Raw genomic sequence first — 18,904 nt, forward strand, 5'->3', positions numbered from 1 at the left:
TTGAGGTGTCTTGTTACTTAGATTCCTTGGCTTCTGTCTGTCCCTCTCAGTTTCCCCTTACCTGCACTCATCCTCTTTGTGTTCCCTCTTCTGTCCTTATCCAGACTGCCCCTGCCCCCTGGGACCACAGTGGTTTATTCTGCCCCCTACGTCTTTGTTCTGTTGCTTCCTCCCCACCCTGCAAAATATGTTCATTTCCTTTTTCCTAAGAGGCAGCAGGTCACTAGCATGTGCACAGTGCCTGGGTCCCAGAGTGAAGATGCCTCGGAGCGGAGGCACAGACGAACCATGGTGGGCCTGCAGTGAGTGAGAAATAAAACTTGGTTGTTTTAAGCCACTGGGATTTGAAAGACATTTGTTACTACAGCAACTCCCAGCCTGTCCTGACTGATACCATATGTATATGCTTCTGTGAATTGTTTGCAGAAGTTAGGCCTGGCCCACGTTTGTTTGTTTGTTTGTTTGAGGCTTACAACAACCCATATTTATTAGCTCAGTTTCTGTGAGCGGGAATCCAGTCATGGCCTGGCTGGGCCCGCTGTTTCAGGGTCTCTCACAGGCCATGGTCCCATCTGAAGGCTCAGCTTCGAAAGATCTGCTTCCAAGCCCACTCATATGACTGGTGGCAAGTTTCCGTCCCCAGGGCCTCAGTTCCTTGCTGGCAGTTGGCTGGAGGCTGCCTTGAGTTCCTTGCCTTATCAGACCCATAGTCTTGATCAGATTTTCGAACTTCCACATTCCCCCCCCCCCATTCTCTTCTTCCTGTTTGTTCAGAGACCCAGTTCACATTCCTCTCCTCCACAAGTCATGGCCACATCTCTCTCTTTCCAACAATGTCTGCAACCTCTTCTCTGTAATTCCAACACATGTCGTTTATTCTGGTGTGACACGTTATATTTTACGCATCTGGATTGTCTGTGACGACACTATTAGCTTCTTGTGAAGCCCATCTTACTCATTGCTCCCCCACACAGTGCCTTACATTTCGCAGACAGTGATGTTTGATGAATTGAGGGACAAAACTTTGCTAGAATGCATGGAAGATGCAGAAATATGCTTTAGCAGGTCGGGGGTGAAAGGGTATCACTTTTATGAATTTACTCCTTTATTATTATTTTATATGAAATAATACCTATTTAACTTTGACAACTTCCCTGAGAGTGATCAACCCCCCCCTTTTGTTAAAGTTTCTTAACACTTGCTCCTCTTCCTACATTTTTGCAGATATATTTTATCCTGTAGGACACAGAGCATCACGATCAATACTACGTTTAATTACATTATGTCCTTTTTTTTTGTGCACATAAATTTTAAGCACAGTGAGGAAGCTAAAAGATGTGATTAATTTGGCTATTCTTATAATGGGTGCCTTATTTCCTCTAAAAGTCAGTGAGCATTTTCAAATCAGATGGGGAAGTTGTCATCTGTCTCTCCAGAGGACGTTTTCCTTGTCAGCATCATGTGCCCATTGGGTTACTGGGCGTAAGTTGAAGTACTTAGCTTTCTTTTTCAAAGTAGAAGGTTAATTTGCAGAATGACCATACTTGGAGTAGTTAGCCTAGTAGTAGTAGTAGTAGTTACTGTAGTAGTGACTATAACAACAGGAGGCAGATAGGTAAGTGCCCAGGACACTGCTGTCTGCCCACCAGGCCCCTGGGATTGACCACATTTCAGGAGCAGCCACGCAGAACCAGTCAGTGGATCACCGCCTCCTGCTGACTGCACCCCACCTGCTGCACGGGGGGACGCGGTGCCACTCGCTGGAGCATGTCAGGCCCTATCTATCAGCTCCCTGTGTTTGACAAGTTCAGTGGGAGAGCCCAGATCTCCCCCTGCCGCCCCCCTCTGGCCACCTAACCCCTGCCCATTAGACCACCTCTGCCTGCCTGTCTGGTACCCCCCGTCCACCGGGCAAGAAGCCACGTGGGGGTAGAAACCAGAGCTGTCTTGCTCACTGTGTCCCATTCCTGGCACGGCATCTCACCCATGAGGGGGCGCTCCATGAATATTTGTTGAGTGAGTGCCACGAAGCAACACACGGAGCAACACGAGAGCAGTTTAATAAGGTGCGGAATCGGGAGCTAGGTGGTGTTTTGCAGAGTGTGTGGGTTAGAATTTCAGAGGTCAGGAGGTCATACGAAGGTTTGAAGGAGGAAGGACCTTAAGCTGTCCTAGGGTTGGTGAATCAGTGGAAGGGGTAAATTATCCTAACTGGGAAAGTAATATCAAATATACAGTTGTGAAAATACAGTTGACCCTTGAACAACATGTTTGAACTGCGGGTGTCCACTTGTATGTGAATTTTTTTCAGTAAATACAGCCCAGTATTGTAAACATGTATTCTCTTTCTTACGATTTTCTTAATAACCTGTTCTTTTCCCTAGCTTCCCCTATTGTGAGAATAGAGTGTATAATACATACAGCATACAAAACACGTGCTCATTGACTATGTCAGTAAGGCTCCTGGTCCGCAGTGGGCTGTGAGTCGTGAAGTTTGGGGGAGTCAAAAGTTACATGCGAATTTTTGATGGTGTGGGAGGGTTGGTGCCCTAATCCCGTGTTGTTCAAGGGGCAACTGTGGTTATTTTCCACATCAGGTTTTATCAAGGATAAATAAGGTTATTACTTCCAGATTTTGCAACTTTTTTTAGAAATTAGAGGATGAATCGAAAAAACAGTGGTCATTTTGCCAAGCGCAGAGTCTTAACTGACAAAGCTAATGATCTAGAAAAACCTATGTTGGAAAATGTCACTTTATTATATGTGTCTGGAAGTGCAGATGGGAAAACAGATTTTTTTCTTTTTGCAGTAGATTCATTAAGTGTTTGGGAAGAGGCTCTCTTCCACACCGTCCCCAGCCTGCGTCGTTTGAGACTAAAGCTGAGCCCCACTTGCCTGCTGTCTCTCAGGGCAGAGGCAGCTGCTGATCTTTGCTATGGACCCGGGCTGGCGGCGGGCCTGCGGCAGGGCATCTGCCAGCGCCGCCTGGGGGTCCGGCCCCGCACGGATGAAGCTGGCGTGGCGGGAATGAAGAACGAAGAACCGCTGACACTGCTTGCACAGAAGCCTCGGCGCTTGCCCCTGGTCATCCGCGCGCAGCCTGGCCCTGGCTTTGAGCGGAGGCCTAGGGACCCTGGGCTGGGGCTGTGCGCGCGGCGCTGTGAGCCGGGCCACGTGTCCCCCGGGGCTGTGCGTGCCCCTGGCACAGGCCCTGCCGGCCACTGCGCACCTCAGAGCGGCCGTCTGCTTGCCACCTGTCAGGCTGGCCCAGCGGGCGGGGCGTTACTCCGTGTGGTGACGCAGCAGTTCACCGTCCACACGGAAGTCACGTCTGGCCTGGTTGCTTTTGGTCTGCTGCGGTTTGATTTCAAAGACGTGGAGCGTACTTGGAGGAAACCTGGCCTTGTCGTGGACGTGGCCCGTCATGCCTCCTGGTGGGTGACCTACCCCCGGCCTCCGTGGTGGGCACCCTGCAGCACTCCCCAGTTTCTCCCATCCTGACTTCCGCGCATATGCGCTCGTCCTCACCGCCCACCTTCTCAGCTCCCCTAATACAGCTCCAAGGGTTAGGGTCGAGGGTCGTGAGCTGAGTCAGACCTTCTCAGCCCCTTCTCAGTCAGACTCGGTGTCACGGCCTGACGACCTGAGTCTCATTCCCCTGGGGATTGTTTCAGACTCCCTGCAGGCTCCTTCCGTCCTGCTTCTCAGAGAAAACTGAGACCTCTCCTGCTAACTCTTGTCTCCATGTTGGAGCTGTGTCTTCACCTCCCTTCATCCCTCTGAGAAAGAACACCCCCCAGTCGCCAAGGCGAGCCCGGGGCCTATGTCAGGAGCTCTCTTATACTGCTGTCCTAGCTTTGTCCCCTTGGTTTCCAGAACGTCCCGTCCTTTGCCATAATGTTCTGTCCACCTTCTGCCTTCAACCCCATTTATCAAGAATATTCCACACTTGAGAGTTCTTCAGGCCCCTCCACCCCAGGCCCTCCCCACTGCCCTGCTCTGCCCTCTGGTGGATCTTGGGACTGCCAGTCACCCATTCCCGTGTCTGTTCTTGCTGCCCAGTCTTCTTGCATCCTCCAAGTTGCAGGACTCTGGGTCAGGAGTCAGATCCACTTTTCAAAACCCAGTTCTAAAATCTCTTCTCACTTGTGACTATAATAAAAAATCATCTTGGATCAAAAGATGACTTAAGTCAGTATATTGGATTTCTCGCTCTCTGTTCCAAGTGAACAATTTCCTATCTAACAGGTAGTGCTTAGAAGAGACGCACTGATTAAACTGTTCCATTGGAAATTTGTGTCTAGAGACTGCTCTAACAAAATAGCATTATTCTTGAAATGTGAGATTGTGTTTCCTCTGAAAAAAACATGAGTGAAATCCATTACATAACTATTGATCAGTAAAGCATTTAATTAAGAAAATATAAGGCAAATCGTAATTTTTTGGAGAAGGAAGCAGTCAGATGGGCCTTTTCTGCCTGGTACTGTTTGGCTCTTGCTTGGCCCTCGCTAGGCTTGTCGTCCCGAGATGGGAGCTGGTGAAGCTTGGGGCGGTCCCTGCACGGCCTGGCCTGGCCCTTCGTCACTTCATGCCCTGCGCAGTTTCACGGTAAATCTAACTCTCATATTACTTCACAGAAGAATTTTTCTTTATGACATCGTTTTTTTTTCCCCCTGGGAAGTGTTAATACTGATGGGGAAATAGCCAGTAAGTACTGACGACATCTTGGTGCCTGTTTTTTTTTTTTTTTGGTACAACTGTGTTTAAAGAGTTTTGATACCTATTCTGGACTCTTCATGAAATGAGAGAGGAAATTTTATCAACTAAAGAATATAAGATCTTTTTGCTTCTCCACTGCTCTATCCAAAGTCATGGACACTTGAAATTACGTTTGGTTAGTCAAGTCAGTGTCTTGATGGAGTGTGAGAATGTTTTGTTTTGACTCTAATAAATATAACCTTATAATTCAGTTCATTGCAGTTTTAATGGGGATATTTTTACCAGGAAGGTTCAAATATTTATCGTATCTCAGGGTAATACTTTTGAAAGTCCTCTTTTCAGGAGATACAAAAGTTATTAAGACTTTTCTGAGCTAGACTTTTCATCAGCAGCTTTCTTTGACAACAGAGGTTCAGTGGCCTCTTCACCTCTCTTCCCTTGGTTGGAACTTTTGTAACTTGCTGTCCCACCAGTGACCCAGGGAAATAGTGTTGGGACAGTGCATTCACCACCGACATGTCCACAGATTGTGGATAGAAGTGGCTGCAGGGGCCATGGGGACGCACACTTCACCTTGGAGCTGGGTTCTTGGACATGCACCCCCACCCACCGCCTGTGACCAGCAGGTACCTTTGCCCTAGATTTTGTTGTGTTGGGATTGACCAAAGTAAACTTGTGGCAGCTGGTGACAGCATGTGTGATGTATGGACTCTGATGGTGTGCCTGAGAATGTGGATGTTTCACAGGCTCTCTGAATTGTGGAGATCCTCTTATGTCATTAGGATCGATTGATTCCATCAGAATTTGGTCCATCTTTATCAGAACCGCAAGTCTGATACCTACAGGTTCTCAGCTTCCATGCTGCACTCTACTAGCTACGTACAGACTCCTTCAGTTTCCTTTAGGCTTAAAGGCAGAACATTTAAGGGGCCAAGGTTCATTTCCCTAACAACATGATAACTAGGAGAGTTGAAAGTAGCCAAAAAGTTCATGTCGTTTAAGAACTTGGAGATAGGGGGCGCCTGGGTGGCTCAGACGGGTAAGCGTCTGCCTTTGGCTCAGGTCATGATTCCAGGGTCCTGGGATCAAGCCCCACATCGGACTCCCTGCTGAGCAGGCCCTCTCCCTCTGCCTGCCGCTCCCCCTGCTTTTACTCTCTCTTCCTCTGTGGAAAAAAAAAAAAAAAAAAAGAACTTGGAGATAGTACAGGTTTAATGATTGATAAACCTGTGGGGTATTTTTTAGAGGCTGTTCAGAGTTATCACAAAAATGGTAGGAATTCTAGATAATGGAATATTGGAAGTTGTTGGAACACTAATGTGGCATAATTCTAGTGAAGAAAATACTGGAAAGAAATTCCAAATAATACCCTGATGTTTTGAAATACCATGAAGGGAAGGGGAGCGTGTATATCTACACGTATTTGATACACCTGTGGTTTCTGGGGCCAGCATTCTTCATGTCCAACATGAAGGGAATTGGGCCGGATGATCTCTGAGTTACCGTCTAGGTCTGAGATTTTATGACAGTGGAGGTTACTTTTCAGTAAACACAATATCCTTTCTGGTGGTTGGGAAATAATAGATTCACAGTCTTAGTCTCACTGATACCGCTTGCCTCTAAGCTTTATAATGTTCTTCAAAATATCTCTGTGCTGCATTTTATTTTTATTTTATTTTATTGAAGTGTAGTTGACATACAATATTATATTAGTTTCAGGTGTACAACATAGTGATCCAACATTTATATACATTACAAAATGATCACCATGATAAATCTAGCTACCATCCATTACCATACAAAGTTATTATAGTATTATTAACTATATTCCCTAAGCTGTATATTGCACCCCCAGGTCTTATTTATTTTATAACTGGAAGTTTATACCTTTTAATCCCCTTCCCTTATTTCACCCATCCCCACCCCTCTCCCCTCCGGCAATCACCAGATTGTTCTCTGTGTATATGAGTCTGTTTCTGTTTTGTTTTGTTTTTGGATTCCACATATCTAGAGACCACATGTGTATTTCTCTGACTCATTTCACTTAACATAGTATTGTCTAGGTCCATCCATGCTGTTGCAGATGGCAAGATTTCATTCTTTTTTATGGCTGCATAATATTCCATTCCATATACACATAATAATTAAAATATTATGTTATTATATATTATGCTGAAGGGTATAATATATAACATGTAATCGTATCATGTATAATTAATATGTTATAATGTATATTGTCACACATACACACCACATCTTTATCCTCTCATCTGTCGATGGACACTTAAGTTGATTCCGTATCTTGGCTATTTATTGTAAATAGTGCTGCAATGAACATAGGGTTACATACATCTTTTTGAATTAGTGTTTTCATTTTTTCAGGTAAATACCAAGAAGTGGAATTGTTAGATCATACGATAGTTTTATTTTTAATTTTTGAGGCACCTCCGTACTGTTTTCCAGAGTGGCTGCACCAGTTTGCATTCCCGTCAACAGTGCATGAGAGTTCCCCTTTCTCTACACCCCCGCCAACAGCTGTTGTTTCCTGTGTTGTTGATTTTGGCCATTCTGACAGGTGTGAGGTGGTATCTCATTGTGGTTTTGATTTGTATTTTCCTGGTGATGAGTGATGTTGAGCATCTTTTCATGTGTCTGTTGGCTATCTGTATGACTTCAAAAAATGTGTATTCAGGTCCTCTGCCCATTTTTTAGTTGGATTGTTTGGCTTTTTTTTGATACTGAGTTGTGTGAGTTCTTTATATATTTTAGATATTCACTCCTTATTGATTATGTGATTTGCAAGTATCTTCTCCCATTCAGAAAGTTGCCTTTTTATTTTGTTGATGGTTTTCCTTCACTGTACAAAAACTTTTTAGTTTGATATAGTTCCGTTTTGTTTATTTTTGCTTTTGTTGCCCTTGCTTGAGAAGACATATCCAAAAAATATTGCTCAGACCACTTGTCCAAGAGCTTACTGCCTTTGTTTTTTTTTCCTAGCAGTTTTATGGTTTCTGCTCTTTTATTTACGTCTTTAATCCATTTGAGTTTATTTTTGTATGTGGTGTAGGAAAGTGGTCCAGTTTCATTCTTTTGCATGTAGTCGTCCAGTTTTCCCAACACCATTTATTGAAGAGACTGTCTGTCTCCTTGTTGTGTATTCCTGTCTCTCTTAAAGATTGACCGTAGAGTTGTGGGTTTATTTCTGGACTCGATATTTTGTTTTGTTGGTCTGTGTATCTGTTTTTGTGCCAGTACCATATGGTTTCGATTACTATAGCTTTGTAGTATAGTTCAAAACCTGGGATGGTGATGCCTCCAGCTTTGTTCTTGTTTCTTAAGACTGCTTTGGCTATTTGGGGTCTTCTGTGGTTCCCTACAAATTTTAGAATTATTTGTTCTAGTTCTGTGAAAAAAGCTGTTGGTATTTGATAGGGATTGCATCAACTTTATAGATTGCTTTGGGTAGTATGGACATTCTAACAATATTAATTGTTCCAATCCATGAGCATGGTGTATCTTTCCATTTATTTGTATCATCTTTAATTTTTTTCATCAGTGTTTATAGTTTTCAGAGTATGGGTCTTTCACCTCCTTAGTTTAAATTTATTCCTAGGTATTTTATTCTTTTTGATGCAATTGTAAATGGGATCATTTCCTTGATTTCTCTTTCTGATAATTTATTATTAGAATTTGGAACTGCAACAGAGTTATGTACAATTAATTTATGTGTGTTATTTGTATCCCATAACTATACTGAATTCATTTATTACTACTAATAGGTTTTTGGTGGAGTTTTATGTTTTGACCTCATATTGTGCACATCTTGTTATTTTGTGTATCCTTTGATGAATTATTGTAGGTCTAGATGATTTTACTACTTTGTCTTTTAACCTTCATACCAGCTGTGGACTCTACATTTACCTTTACCAGTGAGTTTTTTCTTTTATGATTTTTTTTATTTCTAGTTATGGCCTTTTCTTTTCTGTTTAAAGAAATCCCTTTAACCTTTCCTGCAAAGCTGGTTTGGTAGTGATGAACTCCTTTAGCTTTTGCTTGTCTGGGAAACTCCTTAGAGATACCCAACCTTGCTGGGTTGAGTATTCTCGATTGTAAGTTTTGGCCCTTCAGGACCTTGAGTATATTGTGCTACTCCCTTCTGGCCTGTAAAGTTCCTGCTGAAAACTCATCTCATAGTCTTAGGTGGGGACTCCCTTGTACAAATCTAGTTGTTTATCTCCTGCTGCTTTTAAGATTCTCTCTTTAACTGTTGAAACTTTAATTATAATGTGTCTTGGTGTGGGTCTCTTTGGTTCATCTTATTTGGAACTCTCTCTGCCTCCTGGATCTGATGTCTGTTTCCTCAGCAGGTTAGAGACGTTTTCAGCCATTATTTCTTCAAATAGGTCTTCCATCCCTTTCCCTCTTTCTTCTCCCTCAGGGAGCCCTATATTGTGAATGTTAGTGCACTTTATGTTGTCTCAGAGGTCCTTTAAACTATGCTCATTTAAAAATTTTTTTTTTTTTTGCTGTTTCAGTTGGGTGATTCCCACTACCCTGTCTTCCAGATTGCTCCTCTTCTGCATCCTCTGATCTTTTGATTCCCTGTAGTGTGTTTTCCATCTTAGTTACTATATTCTTCAACTCTGAGTCTTTTTTCTATTTTTATCTCTTTTATCTCTTTTCTATTTTATCTCTTTTATCACTGTGTTCATCCATTCTTCTCTTGAGTTCAGTGAACATCTTCATGATCATTGCTCTGAACTCTTTATCTGGTAGATTGCTTAACTCTTTCATTTATTCTTTTTCTAAGGTTTTGTCTTATTTTATTTGGAACATATTCCTCTGTCCCCTCATTTTGCCTGACTCTCTGTTTATTTCTATGTATCAGGTAGATCAGTTATGTCTCCCAGCCTTGAAGGAGCTGTTTTATGCAGAAGGTGTCCTGTGGGACCCACTAGAATGAACCGCCCTGGTCACCCAAGCCAGGTGTCCCAGGGGTGAGCCCTGTGTGGGCTGCCTGCACCCTTCTGTTGTGGCTGGGTTGCAGTTGGTGCACACCTACTGTGTGTAGGGCAGGCCTCTGGCAAGGCTGGCTGCAAGGTCCTGGCTATGACCGTTGTAGGCGTTCTAGTGCGTGGAGCTAGATTCCCAGAGCAGGCCTCAGGTATTGGCGTGCTGGGGGTGGCAGGGCTGGGTTTATGTTGAATTTTAAGTTTATTTATTTATTTGTTTAACTAATCTTTCTACCCAGTGTGGGGCTTGAACTCACAACCCTGAGATCAAGAGTCACATTCTTTTCTGACTAAGCCAGCCAGGTGGCCCAATATGCTGAATTTTACTTTATTTTTTTTTAATTTTGAAAAAAAAATTAAAAATTAAAAAAAATTGATTTTATTTATTGAGAGAGAAAGAGGGCACATACGTGAAAGAGAGCACAAATTGGGGGAGGGGCAGAGGGAGAGGGAGAAGCAGACTCCCCACTGACAGGACCCTGGAATCACAACCTGAGCCAAAGGCGGACACTTAACCTACTGAGCCACTCAGGCGTCCCAATACGCTGAATTTTAAGTGAAAGCAATATTTGCCAAGCATTTTTCTAGGATTTCATCAAGAAAAAATGTATTTACCATATCAGAACTTATGCTATATTTATAAAAGTAGGACAACTGATTGTCCTTTGCCTTAAAGTAACATCCAGAAAACAGTGGCCTAAGTCTTTCCCCCAGCCCACCACTTGTTACTGGGCAGCCTTGGACATACTGGTAACTTCTGTGCGCATCAGTTACGGCATCAATAGCATGGGGCTAATAACAGTGCCTATTTCATAGGCATCACAATGATTAAATTATAGTTGACCCTTGGACAATGCGGGTTTTAGGGACACTGACCCTTTTCATCCCCAATGAAAACCCACTTACAACTTTTGACTCCCCAAAAACTTAACTACCAATAACTGGTTGACCAGAAGCCTTACGGATAATGTAAACAGTTGATTAACACATTTTGTATATGTATTATGTACTGTATTCTTACAATAAAGTAAGCTAGAGGAAAGAAAATGTTATTAGGGAAATCCTAAGGAAGAGAAAAATACATTTACAGCACTGGACTGTAAAAAATCCATATATAAGCAGACCTGCACAGTTCAAACCGTGTTGTTCAAGGGTCAGCAGTATATAAATACACGTAAAGTTCTCAAAAGAGTTCCTTGCACAGAGTGCTTAGCAAATGGCCATCGTTGATATCAATCTCCCTCCCTCCTCCTCTCTGTCTCTCTCTCCTGGAGATGCAGAGAGCTTTCCTATGTACCAAACATGGTACTTCCTTTTCTAGGACAAGAGTTTATATGCATGCTCTGAATGTCAGTCACCCTATCAAGGAAATTGGTTTCACAGTGGTGGTCATAATGCTCTCATCTTACAAATGACTGGGGACTCTGATCATGCTGGATTGATGAATTTAACCAGAGTCCAAAGTCTTTATTCTGAATCACTGAAATCTGAAATAGCTGAAATGAAAAGTAAGGTACTATGAAGCTGATGACAAGTAATTCTAGCCTGCTTCCTTGATGCAGATGTGTCCTTCTGAAACAATAACTGCTTTTTACCATTCTGTGTCTTTGCACTTTCATTATTGATAAGTTTGAGGACCTGCAAGTGTAAATTACCTTATCAATAATCATGGATTATGTGGTGGAATTGTCTTCTTGATTATGGTTTAGAGTCCTCAGGTTAATCAGTAGATTGAGATATTTAGGTGGGGGAGTGTCAAAAGACAAAGAAACAAAGCATTTTAGAACTTAAAAGATAGAAGTTATTTATCCAACCCCCTTTTCCGGCAGGGAAATAGAGGCACAGGGAGCTGGGTGATGAGCGATGACACGGGAAGGGATGGGCTAACCTTTTCCAAGGGTGCACGCTGCTGGATGAGGTGGAGTATGGAGGAGGGAAATCTGGTGACTCTTTGGCACAAAGGACTGCCGTGCTTGGTCCCATTTGCTCCCTCTTGGATTCTTAGAGCTTTCTCAAATAAATGTGTTTAAAGGTAGATTTGGGGACAAAGAGAGAGAGGGAGAAAGAATATTCTCTGACCCCCAGATGGTGGGAGAATATTCTCATCTTAAGGGATGGAAGGTAGAAGAAACGGAGGAGGAAAGCTGTGTCTCTGAAGCCTGTGGGAACGCCCCTCAGACCAGGAGCGTGAGGTCCCCATTTCCCTGGTGGTAACTGCACTGCAGCCAGATCGCCTGGTCCCCTGGCCCTGCCTCTCATCCCCCGTGGAGTCCTGGTGGTTTGGGAAGTTGTCACCTCCTGTATCTTGCCCCTTGTTCGGGCTGTTCTGGAGCCATAGACAGGAAATCTAATTCCACAAGGTCAGCGCTCTCCTCTGCCACCCAGCAAAGGAGGGTGTTTCCTTAGCACTTGAAGGAGGAAGAGCCCTTTGAATGAAGCACCATGCGAGCCATTGGAGATTCTCTGGTGATCAAAACAGGCGTGGTCCCTGCCTCACTGAGGTTCCCTGCTGTGGGAGAGAAACAGGTGTCAAATGCTCTCACGCATGTGCATATATGTGCACACGTGTGCGTACACACGCACACTCACAGAGCGGCAGACTGGGGTCGGCCGGGAGGAGGCAGAGCAGGGAACCCAGGGTGGTTGACCAGGGTGGCCCCGGAGAAGGGTCCCCCGGCTTGTTGTTAAGTGACTCCTCTGACTGCCGGTAGGCAGAACCCCCCTACCCCCCTGCAAGGACGTTACCATGTCTTTTTGCCCACCTATCACACGGCATCTGCCAGAGTGCCTTCCGTTTCACATGGTCAGTAAATACAACATTTGTTGAATGAATGAATTTCTAGTCCTAACCTGTTTTCACCTTTTTCTTCCCTGAGTCAATAAATATTTGGTGAGTGGATAAATGGTTGGCAGTCAGAAAATGCTGATTGATCATAACTGTATTTGGTTCATGGTTGTCTATCTTCAGGGTTTACAATTGGTGACTAGTAGTAAAGTTTTTGAAGAGGCATATCTTTTGCAGTGTTTCAGCAAATTTCAATCTAATTTAAACTGAATACAGGTTATAGATTTCAGTGCCTTCCAATGAAAAAAACAATTCTTCCATCTTAGAGTAATTTTGTAAATTTATTGAATGACGTTGATATTTCTCCACTAATCTTATTTTCTTAATTTAAACATTTTTATTACAAGGTAATACGCATTTTTGTAGAAAAATTAAATATGTATATATAAGTGAAAAGCAAATCATTTAAATTTAATGTGTATTGATGTATTTATTTGATCATATTGAGTGAATTCAAAGAACTTTATGATGGAAAATTCCCTGAAGAGTTGGATGTAATCTGTGTTTAAAAATAAAAGTCTTAAAAATTGATTTTTTTCCCTCAAGAGCCAAATACCTGAACCATGCTTTGATTCTGATTTATGGTCATCAGAACTAAATTTTAGATCCGGTAGCTATTTTGCAGCTTGTCATTCTGTTAAACTGTGTTATGTCCACTTAGAAAACGCAGGGCGGGTTGAGCATGAGGAGCATGCCACCTGTGCGGCCTTCACTGGGGGAGAGGCCTTCGTGTTCCGTGTAAATCTCCCTTCTGCCCCCCACCCCCGAAACCCCCACTCTTGGCGTTTTCCCCGTTCTGTCCTGCTGTCCTCTCCTGCCCTGTCCTTTCTTCTTTTTTCTTCTGCCCTGTCTCCTTCATTCAGCTTCCTGCAGGGGAAACCCTTCTTTCCTTCTGCCCACTCTCGTGGAATTGCGTTGAAGAGGAGAGGTCTCCCCAGGCGTCAGGATAGGGGGTGGTTGAAGCTGCCTTTTGCCTCTCTTTTCTCAATCTGCATGGACCTAACATTTGCTGAGACCTGGATCCACACTGGGCTTAGGGAGGATGCCACGGGGCTACTTTGTGGAAGGTTCTCTCAGGTGGCATTGAAAGCACCAAAGAGCTCTTGCTTCTGTGAGAAGAGCTCCCAAACGTCTAATTGCATCCACCCACAGAGTTCAAATCTGAGGTTTGGTGACTGATTTTATCCTTGTAGAAATAAGAGAAATGGAACCATCACTAGAGTTAGGTGTGACTACCCACAGCTAGTTAACCGTGCTGTCCCTTTTAATATACACTTAAGAAGTAAAGCCAAATATAATCTTAGCCATATTTTAGGTGGAAAATTTTAATTGCATGCTATTTTTTTATCAGCTTAAACCAGGTACAACTTCTGAATTTCGTATTTTGCCCTTCCTGATACTATAGAACCATTAATAAGTCACTGAACTACCGTATATATTTTTGAAATTAACAAGTACATATTATAGCAGGCTATAAATTGTTTAAGATACAGTATTTAGGAGTCATTTTTAAGGACTGAGCCACTCTCCTTTTAGTATATTTAAATGCCTCTTTGAAGGTGATTATTAAATGTGTTCAACTTGATTTCCTCATAAAAGTCTGTGTAGGTGGAGGTGAGTGTTTTTTAGAAAATAAAGATCTGATTTTGGAAAGTGTTTGGTGTTTGTGTCTTAGAGGCCATTTGTGTGTTCTAATCCTTTTTTTTTTTTTCCCCCATTAGAGGGTTTTGAATCTTTCCTCAGGTTGAATACAGTTCCTTCTGAGAATTATTTTAGGAAATGCCTCTCTCTCTGTATGTGGGAGCATTTATCTTTGGTTTGGTTTATTTTAAAAATGCTTTCTGTTAGATGTTAAAAAGAAAACAAACTTTAAGTCAAATGCATTTTGTTCGTGTGCAGAGCTGTTGCAAAGCTGTTTCCCATACTAGATGTTTCTGAATTAGGAATTCACATAATAACGAAGTCTGCTTATTTTGGTTCTCCACAAAGGTTTGTTGTATGAGCTTAAAATAAGGCTGCAGCTGATCCGTGTAACACATATTAACTGTTGATTTAGTTTAAGTCCACGTCTGTATCTCTCATTTCTGATCAACCCCAACAATCGGCATGCCGTACTGCAGCCATCTTCTTTTACACTTTATTAAATCTCTGTCAATTATAAATACCAAGGTTTTACATTAATGTCAAGATAGTGCATCAAAAATTCATGGAATATGTGACTTTTTCCAAGGGTATTTAATACTTAATGCATTTGTGTCATTTTTCTTTCCAGAGATATTGACAGGTTTTATTAAGTGTTTGTTAGGGAGATTTCATTTTTATCAAGGGACTATAAAGAGAAGCTGCATGCTAAATCAATTTTTTAAAGCCAGAATATTGTTCATTTTTTTCATCTTCAAACTCTTGTAATCCATAGGTTTTATTTAAATTTCCTCTCGGTTTATTTTTGTTTTATGTGAGTGATAGTTCAAGACAGAACTTTAATAAGGATCAAATATGCTGACTGTAGTGGTTTTTAATTTCCTTAAGCATAGCTACCAGACCCGTGCAATATGGTAAATTCTTCAAAATGTCATACTTACATATTTAGCAATATTACTTCTTTTTATTGAAGCCAAACAAGCGATTTTAGATATTAATCTTTCCCAAACACAGTGATTATTTTGTACTAGATACAATATTACTGTGTCTCATCTGGAATACCTCCTTTTGGCAGAAAAGGGAACGGAAGAGGACTTCACTGGGTTGCCTGTTCACATAAGGAAACAGGAGTCCTCTTTTAAAAGTAAGCTCTTCAGGGCTTCAAGACTGATTATGAGCTTCACCAACTGTTTATTTCTCCAACTTCAAATATTTATAATGCTCAAGAAAGTAAAAATATCAATCATTTAAAAATCTGCAGAAAAATCTGTGGCTAGTTTCTAACCCTGTCTTTATGGGGTGGGGGTGGGGAGGGAGTTAATGCTTTGGCAGATCCCAGACTTGCCCCTGACACTGCCTGATGGCCCTCCTCACCCATCCCAGGTATATCTATGTCTCGGAAACGAGTCACAGCGAAAGCTAATTGGCCACAAAGAATAAGCTTTCTGTTCTAATTTACTTTTTATTTTTATTTTTTTAAAAGATTTTATTTATTTAGTTGACAGAGAGACACAGCGAGAAAGGGAACACAAGCAGGGGGAGTGGGAGAGGGAGAAGCAGGCTTCCCGCTGAGCAGAGAGCCTAACGTGGGGCTCGATCCCAGAACCCTGGGATCATGACCTGAGCCGAAGGTAGACGCTTAACCGGCTGAGTGACCGAGGCTCCCCTACTTTTTTAAAGTACAACTTAGGAATGTCTTCTCTTGGAGAAGATATGTCATGATAAACAAAACCTTGATCAGATTTTGCTTTATAAGGCGAGGAATGTTTATCCTGCCTTTAATGGATGACCTTAAAGACTTTTCATCCAAGAACATTTTAGGAACTTTCAAATAACTTTGGGTTAATATTAAAATTTTTGCAAGATGTGTTTTTAAGCCTTAACTTGGTCTTCAGCAGGAAAAAGGCTTGGTGTTTAAAAAAAAAAAAAAATCATTGGGTCCAGAGCTTCAGGAGTGTTTGAAACCGGTATTTTTCTTATTCTTGTTCATTTTTTCAGGATATGTGAAATTACTTCTTTTCAAAGTTAAATGTTTTTCACACGCAAATCATTTTCAGTATTTCAGTGGTTCAGGATCCTTGTAGAACTATTGTACAATACTTTTAAGAGGTAGGGTAGGTGTTGTTTTTTTTTTTTGGAAACCAAATTTTGCTTGAGTAAAGCTGAAACAGTAGCTATTCTAGATAAACCCTAGATTGGGTTTACTGTAAGTTGCTTTGTAGGCCTTAACCCTGGGAAGGAATTCAGGAATTGAGGAACTCTGCGGCTCTGCCTGTTCTACCCTGAGGCCAGTAGGTGGCGATAGTGCCACAGTGGTGAGAGCCCTGTTGCAATGGCAGTTATTTGCCTTTCTCCACAGTGTCAAATTAAATTGTGCCTCAGCATAACGGTTAAGTGCATGTGTTCTGGGGCAGAATAGCTTTTTATACCAGAATTACATACAGGGGGCACACCCTAATTTTTAAGCATATAAGAACAATTATTTCTAACAGATTCTGCAAATATTACATAACCCTACAGCCAAATAATCATCAAAATTAATCTGAGGAAAGCATTTGCATATTTTTTCCCCCTGAGTTGTCTTTACGACTTCACCAGGACTATGAGCATGAACTTCTGTTTTCAGTAAGAAAGGTATATAAATAGGAGGAAGGGAAACATCTTGGAGAGTTAGTTTTCCATCTTTTTGGCCCTTGAGGAGGTTACCTTGTTTGAGTACGGTTGCAGAGTCCACAGCTGTTTCAGGGTCCTGCAATGGTGGAAGGTCGTTGCTCAAGTCATTTTGACATTCAGCATTCCAGTTTTGAAAATTGTCATCCTTTCTTCTATTCAGTAAGTCAGACTTTTTTTGGGAGGGTGGGTCAGATTCTTAATACCTATGGGATTGAGTGTTGGAATTTACCAACTCTAAATACCATAGTGCATTCCACAGTTTAAATGAATTAAAGTATTTTAAAATAGCAAAAACAACAATGCTTCCCACGTCCTAGAGTTTGAAATGCGGTGGCGTGTGCGCCATCCTGCCCCCGTCCGCCGTGGCGCAGATGTGAAGTGTCACTGTATCGTAAGTGAGAGAGGGTTTCGGCAGGCGAGGTCCTTGCTGTGCTGCTTCTTACCGGCACAGTGGTTCTGGTTTTGTGGAGGGACAGTTCTTATCTGCTGAATTTGTACTTTTATAAGGAAAAACCTGAACACTGTTATGGCTAAGTTTTATAATGGTAAATGGACAGCATCTTTAGGCTCTTAGGACATGGCCTTCCATTTCATTCATTACAAAAAGAGTTTGGAAAGAACCTTCAAGCCCTGGGATTCTCGCATCATCGCTGGGGTTGACCAAAGCATTGGATTTTTTTTTTTTTCTTTTTTTAACAGAGAAAATCCCGATCTGCCACCAGCAGCTGGAAAATTCCTCTGGGCAATATGTCATTTTATATATTGACTTGAGACATACCTTCTTTAATTTCATTTATGTTCCTGCAACATTTCAAACTTACACACACATTTTGACTTTTAATCCTAAGGGTTAAAACCGGGTGAAGAATTAGAGGAGAGAGCGGGCACCTGGGAGCTAACACCCAACTGGCAGCCTTTTGTAGTATATAATTTGCCTAAAATTGTGCACTGAGCACAAGCTTTTGTTTTCTAATTGATTTACGGTTTGAGCCACTTTTACCTCATCCCCTACTGTCCTGCGCGCGGTGCCAGCAAGTACATTACGGGGAGCGATGATAAATGGCCGTGCACTTGTGATGCTAATGCTCCAGGATACAAACTGCATGCTGCACAGAGCTCCACGCATCGGCAGCGGCGCGGAGACCGGACAGCGGGGTCTCGTCGCGTCTTTGGGACGGCCGTTTGCTCACTTGGTCACTCGCTGCCGTCTCTGTCAGACCGGAATTGAAACCGAAGATTAAAATTATGCTGTTACAGCTTATAATTTCTTAACTGAGACAAAGTTTTTGGGGGGTGGAAAGGTGCGGGGGGGGGGGGGGGTCGTTGTGCTGAGAGAATAGGGAATGGATAAAATGTTCTCATAAGTGTGACGTTTGGGACATCGTTACCAAATGTTCTTTTGTCCAGAGGGGGGAAAATGTAGTCCGATTTAAATAGGCCATTCTCTGTTTTATCTTTGTCTTGTTTGTAAAATTTATTATTTCACAAAACTCTCTTGAATTTCTGTACTTGAGCCGCATTTACTACGTATATGATTCATTTGCACATAAGTTGATTTCCATCCAAATGATTTAAGTCGGAGATAAATGAAAGAACCTTCAATTTATTAGAGTGCCTTTAATTGCTCCTTTTATCGATATAAGACGAGATTTGAAATGTATTCATGAGGGATATGCAGCTTGTGGGTAGAAGGATTCGAGGAAGGCCAGGACAGACCCCTAACTTCGGAGGCTCCCGGTTTCAGTTTGGATCAGATTCTCAGAGTGTGGGTGTGCCCACCTTTGGTTAAGTCAGTCCCCTTAAATTTTATTTTTGCGTGGTGTCTGTGGGTTCTGGTATCGAAATATGAAGAAGCAGATTTATGGCGGCTGCTGGGCACAACAAATTAAGTTGACAGTGATGTATGAGAGCATAATAGCACGATGATCCCTCAGTAGCGCGGCTGGACGCCTCCTGCTTCATTTGGCTCTTGTTAGGATCTGTTAGGCAGCTAAATAATGAAATTCTGCTGACT

General features: G+C 42.3%; 1 protein-coding gene across 3 annotated transcripts in view; it reads left to right on the forward strand.

The window, feature by feature from the left end:
* The window catches only part of SETD3 (SET domain containing 3, actin histidine methyltransferase), a 63,215-nt gene that overhangs the window by 27,082 nt on the left and 17,229 nt on the right, over positions 1 to 18,904 (forward strand). The gene's annotated exons all lie outside the window — the stretch shown is intronic.

This window comes from Neomonachus schauinslandi, chromosome 9 (assembly GCF_002201575.2).
Source record: "Neomonachus schauinslandi chromosome 9, ASM220157v2, whole genome shotgun sequence".
NCBI classification, from domain to species: domain Eukaryota; kingdom Metazoa; phylum Chordata; class Mammalia; order Carnivora; family Phocidae; genus Neomonachus; species Neomonachus schauinslandi.